This window comes from Dendrobates tinctorius, unplaced genomic scaffold, assembly GCF_039654945.1.
Source record: "Dendrobates tinctorius isolate UK_male_01 unplaced genomic scaffold, ASM3965494v1 ptg000021l, whole genome shotgun sequence".
Lineage (NCBI taxonomy): Eukaryota > Metazoa > Chordata > Amphibia > Anura > Dendrobatidae > Dendrobates > Dendrobates tinctorius.
This window is the reverse complement of record NW_027361689.1, coordinates 23242922-23264601: the sequence shown is the minus strand read 5'-3', so window position 1 is coordinate 23264601 and position 21680 is coordinate 23242922.

Below are 21680 nucleotides of genomic sequence, written 5' to 3'. Positions count from 1 at the left end.
AAAGTGTGAGCCGGGCAAGGTATGTGTGTGAGTTTTGCAAGGGCTATGGCTGCCACAAAATTACGGCCGTTATCACTGACTACCTTGCCTGTCTCAAGATGCAGACTGCCCAGCCATAACTCAGTTTGTCGCTGCAAGTAGTCGGCCAGTACCTCCACGGTGTATCTGTTGTCACCCAAAGACATCATCTTTAACACAGCCTGCTGACGCTTACCACTAGCTCTTCGATAGTGGGACACCTCGTGTGCAACACTGCCAGCTGCGGATGGAGTGATCGTGCAATTGCACTCTGTGGGCGAGCCTTCGCTGATGGAGGAGGAAGAAGGTCGAAAGCCTACAGCCAACTGTTTCCTATACCGTGGGCTAAGCAGCATTGTTCCACCGCCGCTGTCCCCTGTGGTGCCTGCATCCACCACATTAACCCAGTGCACAGTGATGGACACGTAACGGCCCTGGCCATGCCTACTGGTCCATGCATGTGTTGTGAGGTGCACCTTTCCACTCACTGACTGTTTTAGTGCATGGACAATGCAGTCTTTCACATGCTGGTGTAGGGCAGGGATGGCTTTTCGAGAAAAGAAGTGCCGACTGGGTAGGTCATAGCATGGGACAGCGTAGGCCATGAGCTCGCAGAAAGCTTTGCTTTCAACCAAGCAGTAGGGCATCATCTCTAATGGGATTAGTTTGGCAATGTAGGCGTTCAAACACAGTGTACGCGGATGAGAGGATGAGTACTTTCTTGTCCTACTCAGAGTGTCTGGTAGGGTGAGCTGGACTGGAGAGCTGCATATGGGGGAAGTAGCGGTGGACAGGACGGAGTGAGAGGGGGTTGGTGATGGTATTGGTGGTGATGGCCTAGATTCAGTGTTATGTTGCAAAACCATTGTGATTCCCTGAGTGCTTTGGCCTTGCGACGACACCTCCACATTTAGTGCTGGTGGTGTGCTTAACGGTGGCGGTGGTCTTACAGTGGGGGAAGCGATGGAGCGTTGTTGGCTACCTTCAGTCTGAGCAGGTGCACGTGTGCTACCTGAGGTTTTGTAGTCCGTCCACGCTTGCAAGTGCATGTTGATAAAATGTCTAAGCATGCAACTGGTATTCAAATTTCTGAGTTGTTTACCTTGGCTAAAGGTCCTTCTGCACTTCCTACAGGTAATCTTTGCCTCATCAGTAGGATTTTGGACAAAGAAGTGCTACACTGCACTCTTCCTACTATGGTATACATTTTTTGGCCATGCACGCTGTACTAAGTTGACTGTCTGGCCAAGCTGTCCTGCAACTCTTTTAGTTTTTGTTCCATGTTTTTGGACAGCTATGGGCCTGCCAGATAACCGCTGCTGCGATGTCAATGCCTGCTGCGGATCCTTCTCCTTATCTGAACTATTGCCAGCGCCACCCTCCTCCCCCAATGGATGCCAATCCGGGTCAAGAACTGGGTCATCCATCACCTCCTCTTCAAAGTCATCTGCACCTTTCTCTTTACTTTCCTCTGTGTCACCGTGTAAGGTGGTATAGTATGCGGGAAGGGGCACCTGAGTTTCATCAGGGTCAGATTCTGGCTCAGTAGACTGTCAGGGCAATGTAGTGCTGTGGGTGAATGTACCAGCAGAATCATCTAGCAGTGGCTGTGCATCAGTGCACTTCATGTCAGATTCATCTTGGACTGGGGAATTCAGGATTTGACTGGATAACCCAGGCATGGTATGTGAAAAGAGCTCCATAGAGTAATCTGAAGTGTGGTCTGCGGCATCCTTAAATTTTGGTGGGGGTGAAGGACACAAGGAAAGGTGTTTTTCCTGACCAGAACCCTGCACTGACGACTCCGTGCTTGCAGGTTTCGAACGTTCAGAGGAGGAGGCAATAGAGCTGGTGGCTGTTTCGGCAATGTACGCCAAAACCTGTTACTGATGCTCCGGCTTTAAAAGCGTTTTTCCTACTCCAAGAAAAGGGAACCTTACAGGTCTTCTTGGGCCAGATGATTCCGCAGGCTCAACACCTCCTGCCTTACCTGCTATTGTGCTTTTGCCAGTACTAGCCGATGTTCCACCACCATCAGTACCAGCTGTACCCCCCTGCCCAAGTCCGCGGCCTTTTTCACCATAATTCCACATGTTTGGGAAAATGTACCAAAAATACCAGCAGAGAGATGGTAATGTATGAGGAGCGTTCAGCTGTGTAAGGTGTAATAAAAAAATTAAATCTACGTGTATATTTTCTTAGTCACAGACGCTCTCAAAGTATGTATTTGACCATAATCCAACAAGCAGATATACGGAACTGTATCAGAAGTGTACAGCTGTGTTCGTTTTTGGTGTAACTAACAATCTCCGTATATGTATTTACTTAGTGTCACACACGCTGACACTGTATAGATGTGACTGTAATGTGAATGGCAGATATACAATACTGTTTGAGAATCGGACAGCTCTATACAGTGTCTGTATGGAAAATTGTCAATCTTCTATTTTTATATGGACTGACACACGCTGTCTCTGTCTGCTTTTGACCGTGATCAAACAGCAGATATACAAAACTGTTTGAAAAGCGGACAGCTCTCTAAAGTGTAGGTCTGGAAAAATGGAAAATCTCCTCGGCTTGTTTTTCCACAGTCACACACAGATAGCTTCTATTTGTCCATGATACAAGGTGGTACACGGTAGTGTGTGAGGAGCGTGCACGGCTATGCGGTGTCTGTATGGAAAATTGTCAATCTCCATCTATTTGTATACGGACTGACACATGCTGTCTCTGTCTAGTTTTGACCGTGGTCAAACAGCAGATATATGAAACTGTTTGAAAAGCGGACAGCTCTCTAAGGTGTAGGTCTGGAAAAATGGAAAATGTCCTCGGCTTGTTTTTCCAGAGTCACACACAGATAGCTTCTATTTGTCCATGATATAAGGCAGTACATTGTAGTGTGTGAGGAGCGTACACCGCTATTCGGTGTCTGTAAGGAAAATTGTCAATCTCTGTCTATTTGTATACAGACTGTGAGAATCATGTGGGAATAGTGGATGAGGGCAGGTATATCTCGCCCAGATTCCTTTCCTATGTGGCCTAGTCTGGTCAGTATCGCACCTGCTTACTAATGGATAATGGGAGGTGGATATAAAACGATGCAAGGTGGTTGTGTGAGTGTCTCAGCCTGGGAACACAGAGAGCTTGTCTGTGTGAGAGACACACACGTGAGTGAAAGCAGTGCCTACTGCAACTGTGGTTTGGCTGGACGGGAGAAGCCCGCCAGTTGGTAGTTAGGTTGTACTTTGTTTAGTTAGTGCCGGACAGGCAAGGATTTGTTTTATGTTTTATTTCTTTTATGCATTGCTTTCACCATTAATAAACCTGACCCAGAGTCAGTTATACCCGAATCCCAGCTCTGCGCCTGAGTTTTATGCTGAACGCACGTGACCTTTGACCCCAGCAAAGGCGATCCCGGAGTGTTTTATCACATTGTGGTGGAGAATGCGGGCAACACGTTGCAAGCATGAGCATGGAGGACGTGGTGAAAGCGCTGGTACAGTCCACCGCCGTCCAGCAAGAAGCTAATCGGGTGATGATGGCCCAGCTGAAGGAGTTGGTGGACATGACAGTTACCGATCGTTCGCTTCTCCAGCAGGTGGCGCAGCGCTTGGCAAGCTTACCTGAGCTTAACCTGGAAGCCGAGTCGAGAGTGATTCACGTGAGTCAGTACTGGCAGAAAATGACGACCGAAGATGACGTCGAGGCATACTTGACCACGTTTGAACGGACGGCGGTGAGAGAAAAATGGTCGAAGGCACGATGGGCCGGCCTGATTGCCCCGTTTCTTTCCGATGAGGCCCAAAAGGCTTATTATGATTTAGAGCCTGAAGCCGCGCAGGACTTTGACAAACTGAAAGCCGAGATCTTGGCCCGGCTGGGAGTGACGACCGCTGTCCGTGCACAGAGAGTGCATCAATGGACTTATCAGCCGGATAAACCACCGCGGTCACAGATGTTCGACCTGATCCACGTGACGAAGAAGTGGCTACAACCCGAGGTGTTGACAGCGCCAGAGATAATCCAGAGAGTCGTCATGGACAAGTACCTGAGAGCTCTACCGCCAGCCCTGAGGAAGTGGGTAAGCCATGGAAATCCTACGACGGCAGATCAACTGGTGGATCTGGTTGAACGTTACTCCGTGGCGGAAGGACTCCGAGACAACGCTACCCCACCTCGTTCTTCATCATCTCCACGTGGAACCGGTAAGACTGTTCCAGGGAGTAGGGGAGATGGAAAAATCCCTAAGACAGTGGGGAGGAAAACGGGACTGCCCGCACTGCGAGGCCGAGAGTAACGAACTATGGTCTAAGCAAGGGGCCCGTTAGGTGTTTCCGCTGCCAAGAGATGGGACATATTGCTGCGAACTGTCCGGTCTCTACTGAACCCATGCAGTGCGACGTCACAGACTCTAAAAACCGCATGTCTATGGTTGCACGGGTAGTGAGTGTGAATGCCGGTCAAAAGGATGTGGAAAAACACTTGTGTGATTTATCTGTTGATGGCAAAAATGTGGTGGCATTGTTAGACTCGGGAAGTGTGGTGACTCTGGTGAAGGCCAGTCTGGTGTCAGCCCCGACTGGACCATCAGACAAATTTTCTGTAACGTGTGTGCATGGAGACACCTGTTCGTACCTCACCACGGTCATATGCATTACTACTTCCTATGGGTCTGTGCAACATAAAGTGGGACTCGTCCCGGCGTTATTGCATGATGTTATCCTGGGCCGGGATTTTCCCCACTTCTGGCAATTGTGGGAGAATCAGTTGATGCCCTCGGGTAATAGTGTACATGGTTCTTCTCCCAGGGCGCGTGTGGGTCCCGAACCCCTGGAAGAGGTCTCCCCGGAAGACTCTGGAGAAGAGTCTGCGGTAAATGACCTGCCGTTCCCATTTTCAGTCATGGCGGGTGATACGGAGGAGACCGGGGAAGAGGAGGAGGCCGACAGCCGTCCACCTCCCCGTTTGCCGGATTTAGAAGTTCAGAAAGATGACTTCCAAAGCGAGCAAATAAAGGATCCTACCCTTTCTCAGGCTAGGACAAATGTAAAAGTGATAAATGGGGTAGCCGTAGAACCTGGCTCTAGGCTGGCATATCCTTACATGGTTCTGGAGAATGATTTACTCTATCAGATAGAGAAAAAGGGGGAAGATACGGTGCAACTATTAGTCGTGCCAAAACCCTACCGGAGGCAGGTGCTGGACCTGGCCCACGGACATGTGATGGGAGGTCACCTGGGAGTCCAGAAAACCACCGAAAGGATATTACACTGTTTTGTTTGGCCAGGCATGCATCACGATATTCGTGTATATTGTGAGTCTTGTCCTGACTGCCAAGCCTCTGCACCTAAGCCCCGGTTCTGTAGCCCTTTGGTACCCCTACCTATTATTGAAGTCCCGTTTGAGAGGATTGGGATGGATTTAGTTGGGCCCCTTCCACGGTCTGCACGTGGACACCAACATATCCTGGTCATCTTGGATTATGCCACTCGTTACCCGGAGGCCATCCCTTTGCGTAACACGGCCACCAAGACGATTGCCAAGGAACTGGTGCATGTGTTTAGTCGGGTCGGTATACCAAAACAGATACTCACCGACCAGGGGACCCCCTTTATGTCCAGGATAATGAAGGAGCTCTGCCGATTGTTACAAATCGAACCGTTACGCACATCCGTGTATCACCCTCAAACAGACGGGTTGGTTGAACGGTTCAATAAAACTCTGAAGCAGATGCTGAGAAAGGTGATAGACAAGGATGGGAAGAACTGGGACTATTTACTTCCGTATTTGCTTTTTGCCATCAGGGAAGTACCCCAGTCTTCCACGGGATTCTCGCCTTTCGAGTTATTGTACGCCCGACGTCCTCGCGGACTGTTAGACGTTGCAAAAGAAACCTGGGAGGGTCAGGTCACTCCGTTTAAAACGGTGATAGATCACGTCACACAGATGCAGGGCCGTATTGCGGCTGTTATGCCTATCGTCAAAGAACACATGATGCAGGCTCAAGGAGCCCAAAAAAGAATCTATGATAGGGGCGCCAAGATCCGTACGTTTGCACCCGGAGATAGGGTGTTGATCCTGGTCCCCACGGTGGACAGTAAGTTCCTGGCAAAGTGGCAGGGCCCCTTTGAGATCAAGGAAAGAGTTGGTGAAGTAAACTACAAAGTATACCAGGCAGGTAAACGGAAACCTGAACAGATTTATCATGTAAATCTGATAAAGCCCTGGAAGGATCGGTCTGCCTTGTCAGCGGAGCTGGCCCGTCCTGTCTGCTCGCATACCGTACCGGAGGTATGGGTAGCAGAGACTCTCTCGGAGCGGCAAAAGACTGAGGTCAGGCAGTTTCTACTTCACAACCAAAAGTTTTTCTCAGAAAAACCCGGGCAGACTATGCTAATGAAACATGACATCGTAACGGAACCTGGTGTCACAGTTCACGTAAAGCCCTACCGAATCCCGGAAGCGCGCCGTGAAGCCATTTCCCGAGAAGTGAAGGCAATGTTAGAGTTAGGAGTCATTGAGGAATCGCACAGTGCGTGGTCCAGCCCGATTGTGCTAATTCCTAAACCGGATGGCACCATCCGGTTCTGCAATGACTTCAGGAAACTGAATGCGGTCTCAAAATTTGATGCCTACCCCATGCCCCGGGTCGACGAGTTAATAGACTGGTTAGGAAAAGCCCGGTATATTACGACCCTAGATCTAACAAAGGGGTATTGGCAGATCCCTCTGGCTGAGGCTGCCAGAGAAAAGACGGCATTTGCTACGCCGGAAGGTTTATTTCAGTATGTGTATATGCCGTTTGGACTGCACGGGGCACCGGCGACCTTCCAGAGACTGATGGATCGAGTCTTGAGGCCACATAGGCGGTACGCTTCGGCCTATTTGGATGACATTGTCATTTACAGCTTGGACTGGGAGACTCATCTCCAGAAAGTACAAGCTGTGATTGATGACCTGTGGGAGGCAGGTCTAACCGCGAACCCCAAGAAATGTCACATCGGGCTAGAAGAAGCCCGGTATTTGGGGTATGTAATTGGGAGGGGTGTTGTTAAACCCCAGGTTGATAAGATTCAGGCGGTTCAGGACTGGCCACAACCTGTCAACAAGAAGCAGGTGCAAGCCTTCCTGGGGATCGCCGGCTATTATCGCGGGTCATACCCAATTTTGCAGCCATCGCTACCCCCCTGACGGATCTTACAAAAGGGAAAGACTCCGTCATGATTAAATGGAGTTTAGCGGCTGAAGAAGCCTTCCATGGCCTAAAACGGGCACTTTGCTCTCAGCCCGTACTGGTGACTCTGGACTTTCGCAGCGAGTTTGTGGTACAAACGGATGCCTCTGATACCGGTATCGGGGCCGTACTCTCACAAGTGAGGGACGGAGTGGAATACCCAGTCCTCTATCTCAGCAGGAAGCTGAATAAACACGAGAAAAGGTATGCCGTCGTAGAAAAAGAGTGCCTCGCCATTAAGTGGGCTCTAGAGGCCCTCAAATATTACCTGGTGGGCCGAAAGTTCAGGCTGATCACTGACCATGCCCCTCTCAAGTGGATGCACTTAAACAAGGAACAGAATAGCCGGGTGACCCGGTGGTTCCTTGCCCTGCAGGCCTACACTTTTACGGTGGAGCACCGCCCAGGAGTACAGATGGGAAACCCAGATGCCCTGTCCCGAGTGCACTGTTTGGCGGGTGTCATTGCTCGACCGGAGTGGTCTGAGCAGAGGGGGGGGGATATGTGAGAATCATGTGGGAATAGTGGATGAGGGCAGGTATATCTCGCACAGATTCCTTTCCTATGTGGCCTAGTCTGGTCAGTATCGCACCTGCTTACTAATGGATAATGGGAGGTGGATATAAAACGATGCAAGGTGGTTGTGTGAGTGTCTCAGCCTGGGAACACAGAGAGCCTGTCTGTGTGAGAGACACACACGTGAGTGAAAGCAGTGCCCACTGCAACTGTGGTTTGGCTGGACGGGAGAAGCCCGCCAGTTGGTAGTTAGGTTGTACTTTGTTTAGTTAGTGCCGGACAGGCAAGGATTTGTTTTATGTTTTATTTCTTTTATGCATTGCTTTCACCATTAATAAACCTGACCCAGAGTCAGTTATACCCGAATCCCAGCTCTGCGCCTGAGTTTTATGCTGAACGCACGTGACCTTTGACCCCAGCAAAGGCAATCCCGGAGTGTTTTATCACAGGACTGACACACGCTGTCTCTGACTAGTTTTGACCGTGATCAAACAGCAGATATGCGAAACTGTTTGAAAAGCAGACAGCTCTATAGGGTCTAGGTCTGGAAAACTGAAAATCTCCTTGGCTTGTTTTTCCAGAGTCATACACAGATAGCTTCTATTTGTCCGTGATACAAGGCAGTACATGGTAGTCTGTGAGGAGCGTACACCGCTATTCGGTGTCTGTAAGGAAAATTGTCAATCTCTGTCTATTTGTATACGGACTGACACACGCTGTCTCTGTCTAGTTTTGACCGTGATCAAACAGCAGATATGCGAAACTGTTTGAAAAGCGGACAGCTCTATAAGGTCTAGGTCTGGAAAAATGGAAAATCTCCTCGGCTTGTTTTTCCACAGTCACACACAGATAGCTTCTATTTGTCCATAATACATGGCAGTACACGGTAGTGTGTGAGGAGCGTACACCGCTATACGGTGTCTGTATGGAAAATTGTCAATCTCCGTCTATTTGTATACGGACTGACACATGCCATCTCTGTCTAGTTTTGACTGTGATCAAACAGCAGATATGCGAAACTGTTTGAAAAGCGGACAGCTCTCTAAGGTGTAGGTCTGGAAAAATGAAAAAATCTCCTTGGCTTGTTTTTCCAGAGTCACACACAGATAGCTTCTATTTGTCCGTGATACCAGCCAGTACATGGTAGTGTGTGAGGAGCGTACAGCGCTATATGGTGTCTGTATAGAAAATTGTCAATCTCCTTCTATTTTTATATGGACTGACACACGCTGTCTCTGGCTATTTTTGACCTTAATCAAGCAGCAGATATACGAAACTGTTTGAAAAGCGGACAGTTCTGTACGGTGTAGGTCTGGAAAAATGGAAAATCTCCTCGGCTTGTTTTTCCAGAGTCACACAGAGATAGCTTCTATTTGTCTATGATTCCAGCCGGTACACGGTAGTGTGTGAGGAGCGTGCACCGCTATACGGTGTCTGTATGGAAAATTGTCAATCTCTGTCTATTTGCATACGGACTGATACACGCTGTCTCTGTCTAATTTTGACCTTAATCAAACAGCAGATATACGAAACTGTTTGAAAAATGGACAGCTCTCTTAGGTGTAGGTCTGAAAAAATGGAAAATCTCCTCGGATTGTTTTTTCAGAGTCACACAAAGATAGCTTCTATTTGTCCGTGATACAAGGCGGTACATGGTAGTGTGTGAGGAGCGTGCACCGCTATATGGTGCCTGTATGCAAAATTGTCAATCTCCGTCTATTTGTATACGGACTGACACACGCTGTCTCTGTCTAGTTTTGACCGTGATCAAACAGCAGATATGCGAAACTGTTTGAAAAGCAAACAGCTCTATAAGGTGTAGGTCTGGAAAAATGGAAAATCTCCTCGGCTTGGTTTTCCAGAGTCACACCCAGATAGTTTCTATTTGTCTGTGATACCAGCCGGTACAAGGTAGTGTGTGAGGAGCGTGCACCGCTATACGGTGTGTGAAAAAATGAACGCTCGGTAACTCACCAAAACAAAATAATAAAAGTTGGAGTGCTTTGAAAAAAGCAGTTTGAACAGCAGTGTGCACACAGCAATGCAGCTAGCAGGTAGCCTTAAAAGGCAGCCTAATCACCACCAGCGCTGCTGCACACAACAAAAATCCTCCCCTTTCACTGTACACTAACTGTACAGTGAAAAGCGCTATCAATAGTGTTGAGCATTCCGATACTGCAAATATCGGGTATCGGCCGATATTCGCTGTATCGGAATTCCGATACCGAGTACCAATATTTTTTCTAAATCGGATACCGGAATCGGAAGTTCCCATAATGCAATGAGCCCGCTCGATTTGATTCAGCCAATGGTAATCCTCAGAAGTGTGGGCACATCCTGTTAGGCATGTAGGCATGTTAACTATTGGCATGGCTGTGATTGGCTGCTTAAATGATGTCATCATGATGCGCGGTCAGTGCGGGCCTACCGGTGGTCTGTACGGGCCTCTCGGGAGCCTGTGCCGGCTGTCGGTGGTCTGTACCGGCTGCCGGTGGACTGTACGCGCCTCTCGGGGGCCTGTGCGGGCTGTCGGTGGTCTGTGCCGGCTGCCGGGGGCCTGTGCCGGCTGCCGGTGGTCTGTGCGGGCCTGCTGGTGGTCTTGTGTGTGTGTGCAGGCATCGTCCGATGGGACTACAAGTCCCATCGGGCGATGCCTGCTACACTGACAGTGATTGACACATTAGCCAATGATGGGACAGTAGTAGTCCCATCATCCGGCTAATGTGTTGAATGTAAAAAAAAAATATATATATACATACTACATACTACATACATACTTCATATATACTACATTCACACAACATACATACAACATACATACTACATATATACTACATTCATACAACATACATACTACATACATACTACATTCATACAACATACATATATACTACATACTACATACATACTACATATATACTACATTCATACAACATACATATATACTACATACTACATACATACTACATATATACTACATTCATACAACATACATACATACAACATACATACTACAAATATACTACATTCATACAACATACATACATACTACATACATACTACATATATACTACATTCATACAACATATATATATACTACATACTTCATACATACTACATATATACTACATTCATACAACATACATACTACATACATATATACTACATTCATACAACATACATACATACATACTACATATATACTACATTCATACAACATACATACATACTACATACTACATACATATATACTACATTCATACAATATACATACATACAACATATATACTACATTCATACAACATACATACATACTACATACAACATACATGCCACATACTACAAACATACTACATATATACTACATTCATACAACATGCATACTACATACAACATACATGCTACATATATACTACATTCATACAACATACATATATACTACATACTACATACATGCTACATATATGCAACATTCATACAACATACATACATACTACATACATACTACATATATACTACATTCATACAACATACATACTACATACACTACATTCATACAACATACATATATACTACATACATACTACATACATACTACATACAATACATTCATACATTCATACAATACATACAGTGGGGAAAAAAAGTATTTAGTCAGTCAGCAATAGTGCAAGTTCCACCACTTAAAAAGATGAGAGGCGTCTGTAATTTACATCATAGGTAGACCTCAACTATGGGAGACAAACTGAGAAAAAAAAAACTGAAAATCACATTGTCTGTTTTTTTTTTCATTTTATATGCATATTATGGTGGAAAATAAGTATTTGGTCAGAAACCAGCAATCAAGATTTCTGGCTCTCACAGACCTGTAACTTCTTCTTTAAGAGTCTCCTCTTTCCTCCACTCATTACCTGTAGTAATGGCACCTGTTTAAACTTGTTATCAGTATAAAAAGACACCTGTGCACACCCTCAAACAGTCTGACTCCAAACTCCACTATGGTGAAGACCAAAGAGCTGTCAAAGGACACCAGAAACAAAATTGTAGCCCTGCATCAGGCTGGGAAGACTGAATCTGCAATAGCCAACCAGCTTGGAGTGAAGAAATCAACTGTGGGAGCAATAATTAGAAAATGGAAGACATACAAGACCACTGATAATCTCCCTCGATCTGGTGCTCCACGCAAAATCCCACCCCATGGGGTCAGAATGATCACAAGAACGGTGAGCAAAAATCCCAGAACCACGCGGGGGGACCTAGAGAATGAACTGCAGAGAGCTGGGACCAATGTAACAAGGCCTACCATAAGTAACACACTACGCCACCATGGACTCAGATCCTGCAGTGCCAGACGTGTCCCACTGCTTAAGCCTGTACATGTCCGGGCCCGTCTGAAGTTTGCTAGAGAGCATTTGGATGATCCAGAGGAGTTTTGGGAGAATGTCCTATGGTCTGATGAAACCAAACTGGAACTGTTTGGTAGAAACACAACTTGTCGTGTTTGGAGGAAAAAGAATACTGAGTTGCATCCATCAAACACCATACTTACTGTAAAGCATGGTGGTGGAAACATCATGCTTTGGGGCTGTTTCTCTGCAAAGGGGCCAGGACAACTGATCCGGGTACATGAAAGCATGAATGGGGCCATGTATCGTGAGATTTTGAGTGCAAACCTCCTTCCATCAGCAAGGGCATTGAAGATGAAACGTGGCTGGGTCTTTCAACATGACAATGATCCAAAGCACACCGCCAGGGCAACGAAGGAGTGGCTTCGTAAGAAGCATTTCAAGGTCCTGGAGTGGCCTAGCCAGTCTCCAGATCTCAACCCTATAGAAAACCTTTGGAGGGAGTGGAAAGTCCGTGTTGCCAAGCGAAAAGCCAAAAACATCACTGCTCTAGAGGAGATCTGCATGGAGGAATGGGCCAACATACCAACAACAGTGTGTGGCAACCTTGTGAAGACTTACAGAAAACGTTTGACCTCTGTCATTGCCAACAAAGGATATATCACAAAGTATTGAGATGAAATTTTGTTTCTGACCAAATACTTATTTTCCACCATAATATGCAAATAAAATGAAAAAAAAAAACAGACAATGTGATTTTCTGGATTTTTTTTTCTCAGTTTGTCTCCCATAGTTGAGGTCTACCTATGATGTAAATTACAGACGCCTCTCATCTTTTTAAGTGGTGGAACTTGCACTATTGCTGACTGACTAAATACTTTTTTTCCCCACTGTACATATAGACATACAGTACATATAACATAGAGTACATACTCGCCATCACTTGTCACTTTGATCCCCAAAGCCAGTGTCATCTATGAAAGAAATTAGAAAAAACAAACCACCAAATACTCCCTGATCCGCAGAAATCCACGAGTGAGTGTCCCATGCCGATTTCCCATGGAGAACAGCAGCATCAGCTGATGCGACCGCTCTCTAGGGGCTTCAATAATCCAATGACAGAAGGTAGGTATCCTTCCACACTGTATTCCTCCGCCACTTTAAAAAAAATAGTCCCTAGTCTCACTTTATGGCAAAAGCTGCCTGGGAACTTTCTCACACAGCTTTTGCCATAAAGTGAGACTAGGGACTATTTTTTTTTTGGCGGAGGAATACAGTGCGAAAGGATACCTACCTTCCGACATTGGATTATTGAAGCCCCCTATAGAGCGGTCGCATCAGCTGATGCTGCTGTTCTCCACGGGAAATCGGCGTGGGACCCTCGTGGATTATATGGCTTATTTGTTATTTTCATATTTTTTCATAGATGACACTGGCTTCGAGGAACAATGTGACAAGTAATGGTGAGTATGTACTCTATGTTATATGTACTGTATGTCTATATGTATGTATTGTATGAATGTATGAATGTATTGTATGTAGTATGTATGTATGTTGTATGAATGTAGTATATATGTATGTAGCATATATGTATGTTGTATGAATGTAGTATGTATGTAGTATGTATGTATTTATGTTGTATGAATGTAGTATATATGTAGCATGTATGTTGTATGTAGTATGTATGCATGTTGTATGAATGTAGTATGTATGTAGTATGTATGTAGTATGTAGTATATATGTATGTTGTATGAATGTAGTATATATGTAGCATGTATGTTGTATGTAGTATGTATGTATGTTGTATGAATGTAGTATATGTAGTATATATGTTGTATGTAGTATATATGTATGTTGTATGAATGTAGTATATATGTAGCATGAATGTAGTATGTAGCATGTATGTATGTTGTATGAATGTTGTATATATGTAGCATGTATGTAGTATGTAGCATGTATGTATGTTATATGAATGTAGTATGTAGCATGTATGTTGTATGTAGCATGTATGTATGTTGTATGAATGTAGTATGTAGCATGTATGTAGTATGTATGTATGTTGTATGAATGTAGTATATATGTAGCATGTATATAGTATGTAGTATATATGTATGTTGTATCAATGTAGTATGTCTGTTGTATGAATGTAGTATATATGTAGTATGTATGTAGTATGTATGTAGTATGTATGTTGTATGTATGTAGCATGTATATATTTTTTTTTTTTTTACATTCAACACATTAGCCAGATGATGGGGCCACTACTGTCCCATCATTGGCTAATGTGTCAATCACTGTCAGTGTAGCAGGCATAGCCAGATGGGACTTGTAGTCCCATCGGACGATACCTGCACAGACACAAGACCCCTTGCAGGCCCGCACAGACCACCGGCAGCCGGCACAGGCCCCCGAGAGGCCCGTACAGACCACCGGCAGCCGGCACAAGCGCCCGGTAGCCGGCACAAGCCCCCGGCAGGCCTGTACAGACCCCCGGCAGCCAGCACAAGCCCCCGGCAGGCCCGTACAGACCACCGGCAGCCGGCACAGGCCACAGGCAGCCGGCACAGGCCCCCCGAGAGAGCCGTACAGACCACCAGCACAGGCCCCCGAGAGGCCCGTACAGACCACCGACAGCCCGCACAGGCCCCACCCGCACACACTGACACTCACAGTTTCCGCCCATGCACCGCCCACACTCTTGCCCCCTCCCGAAAGGGTTTTTTTTATTCCGATATTTCTGTCCCATTGACTTTAATGGGACTTCCGGGATCGGAATCGGCGATACCCGATACTTTTTTTAGATTGGCCGATCCAATCCGATCCGATATTTTTCAATATCGGGTGGTATCGCTCAACACTAGCTATCAGCAGAAGCAATTTTTTTTTTCATCTTTCCTGCCCAACGCTCTCCCTATTCATAATCAGCAGCAGCACCTCTCCCTATTCTAAGATCGGCAGAAGTAAGATGGCGGTCGGCGGTCACGGCCTTTTATACCCACTGTGACACCACACAAAGCCATCCAATCACTTCAATACCCTTCTCTAAAATGGTGGTGGCCGCTGCCCATGTCATCGCGTTGCCCACAGTGTGCATTCTCCATCATTGGCTGAGAAAAGGCGCTGGAAGCATTATTTGAAACGCGACTTTGGTGCTCGGCACGGCGACCTCATGGCTGATGTCAGGCTATGGTCGGGTTTCGATCGGCGAAACCCTACTTTAGCTAAAGTCGGTGATTTTTTAATTTGACCGACCCGTTTCGCTCAACTCTAGTAATAAGTTTATACTGAATTCTGGAGTGGATGGGTAGCCAGTGTAATGACTGGCACAAGGTAGATTCATCGGTGTAATGATTGGTGAGGAATATGATCCTGGCTGCAGCATTCAAGACAGATTGGAGAGGGGAGAGTTTGGTAATAATGCTCTTATCTGCACTTCGTCTATGGTGAGGTGTGGCAGAAGGGATAGCGTATTAAGGATATCTAGTCAGGGATTATTGCCTTATAAATTATGATCCTTGCTGCACATTTTTTCCATGCACTCATTGACAGATTCATGTTTTTATGGTCAACTCTACTTTGAAACTCATCAAAACTGGCAGTGGTGATTGCGTTCCTCCAGAGTTTATTGCTGCTATCACGTGGACCCGTCCTGTGTGACACGATATGCAGGTCGGTAACTAAAACAACAAGACACGGCACGTGTAACTGTCCTGTGTGACACGGCCCGCAGGCCGGTAACTAAAACAACAAGACACAGGGGGAGGGGAAAACAATTACAATGGTGGCCCTGCAATAGGGAACGGGGATATGGAGACCTCCTGCACTACCCTGAGACAGTGGCTCTGCATTCCTAACGATCCCTAGGCCGGTTCCGCACCGGGCGCCGATCAGGATACCTGAAATCCCTAGCTCGCCCTGAACCAATCCCTTTCTAGTGAAGTGGACGGTGCAGAAAATAATCCCACTACTGCACTAAAACACACATTGAGGAAAGTGACAAACTGGGAAACACCACTTAGCTTTGCTCTGTTGCTAATGCTCCCAGCAACAGAGTCCGACACCTGAGTGCATCATTTCCTCCAACCAGATCCAACACCTGAGTGCAGCTTTCCAGCAACAAAGTCCCGCATCTGAGTGCAACTTTCCAGCAACAGAGTCCAGCATCTGAGTGCAGCTTTCCAGCAACAGAGTCCAGCATCCGAGTGCAGCTTTCCAGCAACAGAGTCCAGCATCTGAGTACTGCTCTCTTCCAGCAACAGGGTCCAGCATCTGAGTGCAGCTTTCACCATAGCTGCCACTCCACCAAGCCTTGCAAGAACTCCTCGCTGACACCATAGCTGCTACTCCACCAAGCTTTGCAAGAACTCCTTGCTGACACATAGCTGCCACTCCACCAAGCTTTGTAAGAACTCCACACTGACACCATAGCTGCCACTCCTCCAAGCTTTGCAAGAACTCCTCGCTGACACCATAGCTGCCACTCCAGGATTCTGACTGAGCTGCTCCGGCAGTCCTCTCAAGTTCCTTCCTTCACCAAGGATGGTTGGAAAAGACCAATATCACCAACCGTGAGTGAAACCACCTGCTACACCTTTATAGGCAGGACCCAAGGAATCACACCTGCTTCATTATGTGCAATAACACTAACCACCACCGGGGGCAAACTAGAACAAAAGACACCACTGTGTAATAACCCTAATGGCCACCGGGGGCAAAACAAACCCTGAGCAAACAGCTCAAAGGAAAAAAAAAGGGTTACTTATTCAAAACCTGTCATATCCAAACTGGATCATGACAGCTGCAACATAGAAGAAAAAAAATTTCACGGCCGTTTTAATCTATAATAATACTGCTTTTATTTGCAATTCATCTAGGGTAAGGTGTGGCAGTAGGTATAGTGTATGACAGGCATCTAGTTAGGGATTATTGCCTTATAAATTCTTATCCTTGCTGCTGCTATTTTCCATGCACTAGTTGACCAATTCATGTTTTTCTCTGTGATCTGCACTCAGAAATTCGTCAAAGCTGGCAGTGTTACTTTCTTTGCTGCAGAGTTTGTTGAAAACGTAAAAGAAAATATATTTTCAGGGCCAGTTTAATCACTCATAGACCGATTTGTTCTTTATTGTGATTTTCACTCAGAAATTCATAGAAACAGGCAAAATTAACTGATTTAATGTGCCCATTGACAGTTTCACTCTAGCATCTGTATGTAAAAGGTAGTGGTGGGAGACTTTACGCTACTGGAACTGGAGTTACCACTTCTTTACCCTCCAGTGCTTTTTTTCATATATATGTGGGTGCTTCTTGAAGTAGGCGTGGGGGTCATTGTCCTGCTGGAAGACCCATGACCTAGGAGGAAAACCCTGGTTTCTGAGCACAGGCATTACATTGCAACCCAACAGTCTTTGGGAATTCTCACGTTTCATGATGCCTTGCACATAGCCAAGGCACCCAGGGCCAGAGGCATCAAAACAACTCCAAAACATATTTGAAACTCTAACATATTTGACTGTAACTACTGTTATTTTATTTGTAGGCCTCATTCCTTTTACAGTAAAAAGTGGAATAATGTGCTTTACCAAAAAACTCTATCTTGGTATCATCTGTCCACAAGATGCCTGATTGCTCTCTAAAAATAATGGGATCCGCATGCTGGCCCTCTATAAGTTGTGAGGGCCTCGCCTGTTGGTCCTCCAAGTTTCAAACTTTGCAGTATTAGTACAAAAAATAAAATTTGCCCACTTCAGGTGGATAACTTATATTGCAGTAGTAATATATGGCTATGCAAAGCATCACTGTCTACTGGCCCTCCAAAAATGCAAAGTGAGAGCTGGTTGCTGATCCTCTAAAACTAGAATGAGGGCTGCCTGATGGCCCTCTGACAATAGTGAGGCCTCTAACAATTGTAAAGGCCACCTGATGGCCCTCTACAAATAGTAATGGTCGCCTGATGCTCTGGAAAAAAATGCGTGACATTTAGAGTCCCTCCTGCATAAATTAAACAGGATGTTTCTGATCATGTCTCACACACCACGTGGCCAGATAAGGTATAAAAATGATAAAATTACATTTCCTGTTGAATTTTTTTTCACCATTGAAAGCAATGCAAAAGTGCAAAAAAGGAGTAAAAACACTGCATGTGAACATAGCCTGAGGTGTGGAGGAACATTTTTTTTCACCTTATATACAAGTCATTATCCTGGAAAGAATGTTTCTTAAATTTTTTTCCAGTAATATCCATTTTAACTGCGGTTTTGTGTGTTTCATTATCAGTCTGTAAAACTGGCATAATACTCTGACAACATTGTTCCCATCAGCGACCTGAAATTCAGTCATGCTTCCAGGGGTCTTACCCATGCTATTCCAAAGAGATTTCAGCGCTGTTGCCATCGTTTCAGCAATTTTTAGACTTCCTCCAGACATCTAGAGTGGCCGCCAGAAAAATGCTTGCGTTTCCCATTGACTTCCATTATTCTCATTACTTAGGTTGAGCACCCGAGCATTACGATTGGCTGGACTTGAGTAATGAACACCCGAGCATTTTAGTGCTTATTCACTAATATTAATGTTTTCGTCTCAGTAACTAATTTTCTTACAAACCATATTTATCAGCTAATAAATAGGATGCAAAACAGAAGCCAGCAATGTCGGAGGGGCATAAAAGACATTTTCTTTTATATCAAAATTTGTTAATGGCTCCATTATATGCCTTTTGGAAAATCATGCCAAAAAAAGTTCTTTTAGTCCCCGGTGTTCCTCTGTGCTAAAGCTGGTGGCATGATGATATATTTCCATAGCACCAGGCTTATCCAGACATGGTCAAGTCTTCCTAGCTGGAGAATGGAGTAGAGCAAGGAAGTGCTGAGCGTTATGGGGTAAAAGGTTGGTTACAATGTATATTTTGGATAATTGCTAGAGGGTGTTGATCACTGTGTATATTTTAAGGAATTGTTGGTTGTTGGGGGAAATGGTGTATGTCTTAAGTAATGTGTTTATTATAATTAATTCCTCATGACTCAGTGATAATTAATTCAAATTAAATGTTGGGGTCACAATGTACATGATATTTTTGTCTGGGTAGCAGGATTATAATTAATTTTACAGGGTACAGTGTAAAATATTATACCTTTATGGGCTACACTGTATGCCTTTCTGGGGTAATAATTAATTGTAAGGGACATGGCCTAATGTATATTGTAAGAAATTGCTCACGTCACAGAATAAATAACAAATAATTAAAGGCTAAAGTAATTTAGGATTAATTAATTTGGTAGAGTTCGCATTATAATTATTTTTATGGATACTGCGAATAGTTAATTTTAGGATAATTGTGCATATGGTAATTTATTTTAGGGGACACATTGTGTATTATTCTGTTTGGAGTTACCGAGTAATATATTATTTAAAATAAATATATTTTTGGGGCACAGTTGTCTAAGGATTATTTTAAGTGACAGTGTGCTGTGAGGAAGGCATAGCTTGTGCATTCGGGGGCACAGTGTGTGGCGTTTTGTCATTGCATGTAGGAGGAGTGAAAAGCTGAAGATGTTTGAGTGACGGACTTTGCTGAGGTGAAATGTAGCTGGAAGTGGTCATGAATGTCTGGATGGGTTGGAGAGGAAAATGAAGGACTTCAGTCAGAGATGATGTAACTGAGTTTCTATTATGTGAAACATCAGATCTTAGCTTGCTCTTACTATAATTTAGGGCATACGTAGACCAGTAGTCTCAAGAACCTAACTCGGCAATTGTTATATTTGAAAACTAGAGATAAAAAATGTTCTGCCGTGCATTGCACTGCCTGCATCTGTCGTGTCACGTAGGGAAACTGTTGTTAAAAATTTAAATTCCTCTCCTGGATTGTGTTCTAGCAGGGATGTGGAACCGCCGGCCAGACAAGTATAAAAAACACAGAAAATATATATTGATATATAAATATGTAAAACACTTTCCTACAAGTATTGTGCCACCACCCATGACCACCGAGAACGTGCCTCTGTATTGTGCAGAAGCTTATTACCTGCTACTCTCTGTACAAATGTTTTATTGTCAGTAAAAAGGACTCTACTTTTACAAACTTGTCTGGTTTACTCATCATGAGTTTAATGGGGTCAGGCGCTGCACAAATGGTGGTAAAGCTGAACCTGAAAATGTCCACAGGTGCAACCCAACCACACACACCCAGGGAAGCACTTCTCATGTAACCTGCCGAGGCGAGGAAGACCAGCACCTATCCCACGGTTACCACCCCAAGCCATGTTACATATTAATAAAAAAACATTTTTTTAGCAGAATAATTTAATATACTGTATATGCTGGCATCTGACAAGAAAAATAGAACTACAGTGGCATTTAAAAGTTTGGGCACCCCTGGTCAAAATTACTGTTATTGTGACCAGTTAAGCAAGTTGAAGATGGAATGATCTCTAAAAGGGCTAAAGTTAAAGATGACACATTTTCTCTGTAATTTAGGCCAAAAAATTATATATTGTCATTTCTTACATTTTAAAAATTACAATAAGGAAAATAGGCCTATGCAAAAGTTTGAGCACCCTGCATAGTTAGTACCTAGTAGCACTCCCTTTTAAAATATCACAGCTTGTAAACGCTTTTAGTAGCCAGCCAAGAGTCTTTCAATTCTTGTTTGATGGATTTTCATCCATTCTTCCTTGGAAAATTCTTCCATTTCTGTGAGATTCCTGGGTCGTCTTGCATGCACTGCTATTTTGAGGACTAGCCACAGATTTTCAATGATGATCAAATCGGGGGACTGTGAGGGCCATTGAAAAACCTCTAGCTATCGCCTTTTGAGGATTTTGATGTGTGTGATCATTATCCATTTGTAGAAGCCATCCTGTTTTCAAATTCTGCTTTTTTACAGATGGTGTTAAATTTCATTGCCTCCATTCTTCCCTCTACCTGTGAAATGTCCCCTGTGCCATTGTCTGCAACACAACTCCAAAGCATGATTGATCCATCCCCATGCTTAGTGGTTGGAGAGATGTTCTTTTCCTGAAATTCTATCCAATTTTTTCTCTGCACATACCTTTGATCATTGCGACCAAATAGTTTTATTTTAACTTCAACGATTCACAGGACTTGTTTCTAAAATGCATTGGGCTTGTTTAGATGTTCTTTTGCATACCTCTGATGATAAATTTTGTGGTGAGGGTACAGGAGAGGTTTTCTTCTGATGACTCTTCCATGAAGGCCATATTTGATAAGGTGTCTCTGAACAGTAGAACAATTACCACAACTCCAGAATCTGCTAAATCTTTCTGAAGGTCTTTTGCAATCAAGTGGGGGTTCTGATATGCCTTTCTAGCTATCCAACAAGCAGCTCTCTCTGAAATTTTGCTTGGCCTTCCAGACCTTATCTTGACCTCCAATGTTCCTGTAAACTGCTATTTCTGAATTACATATTGAACTGAGGAAAGGACAACTTGAAAACGCTTTGCTATCTTCTTATAGAGTTCTCCTGCTTTGTGGGCCTCCACCATTTTCATTTTCAGAGTGCTAGGCAGCTGCTTAAAAGAACCCTTGGTGGCTGTTTTTTCGCACAA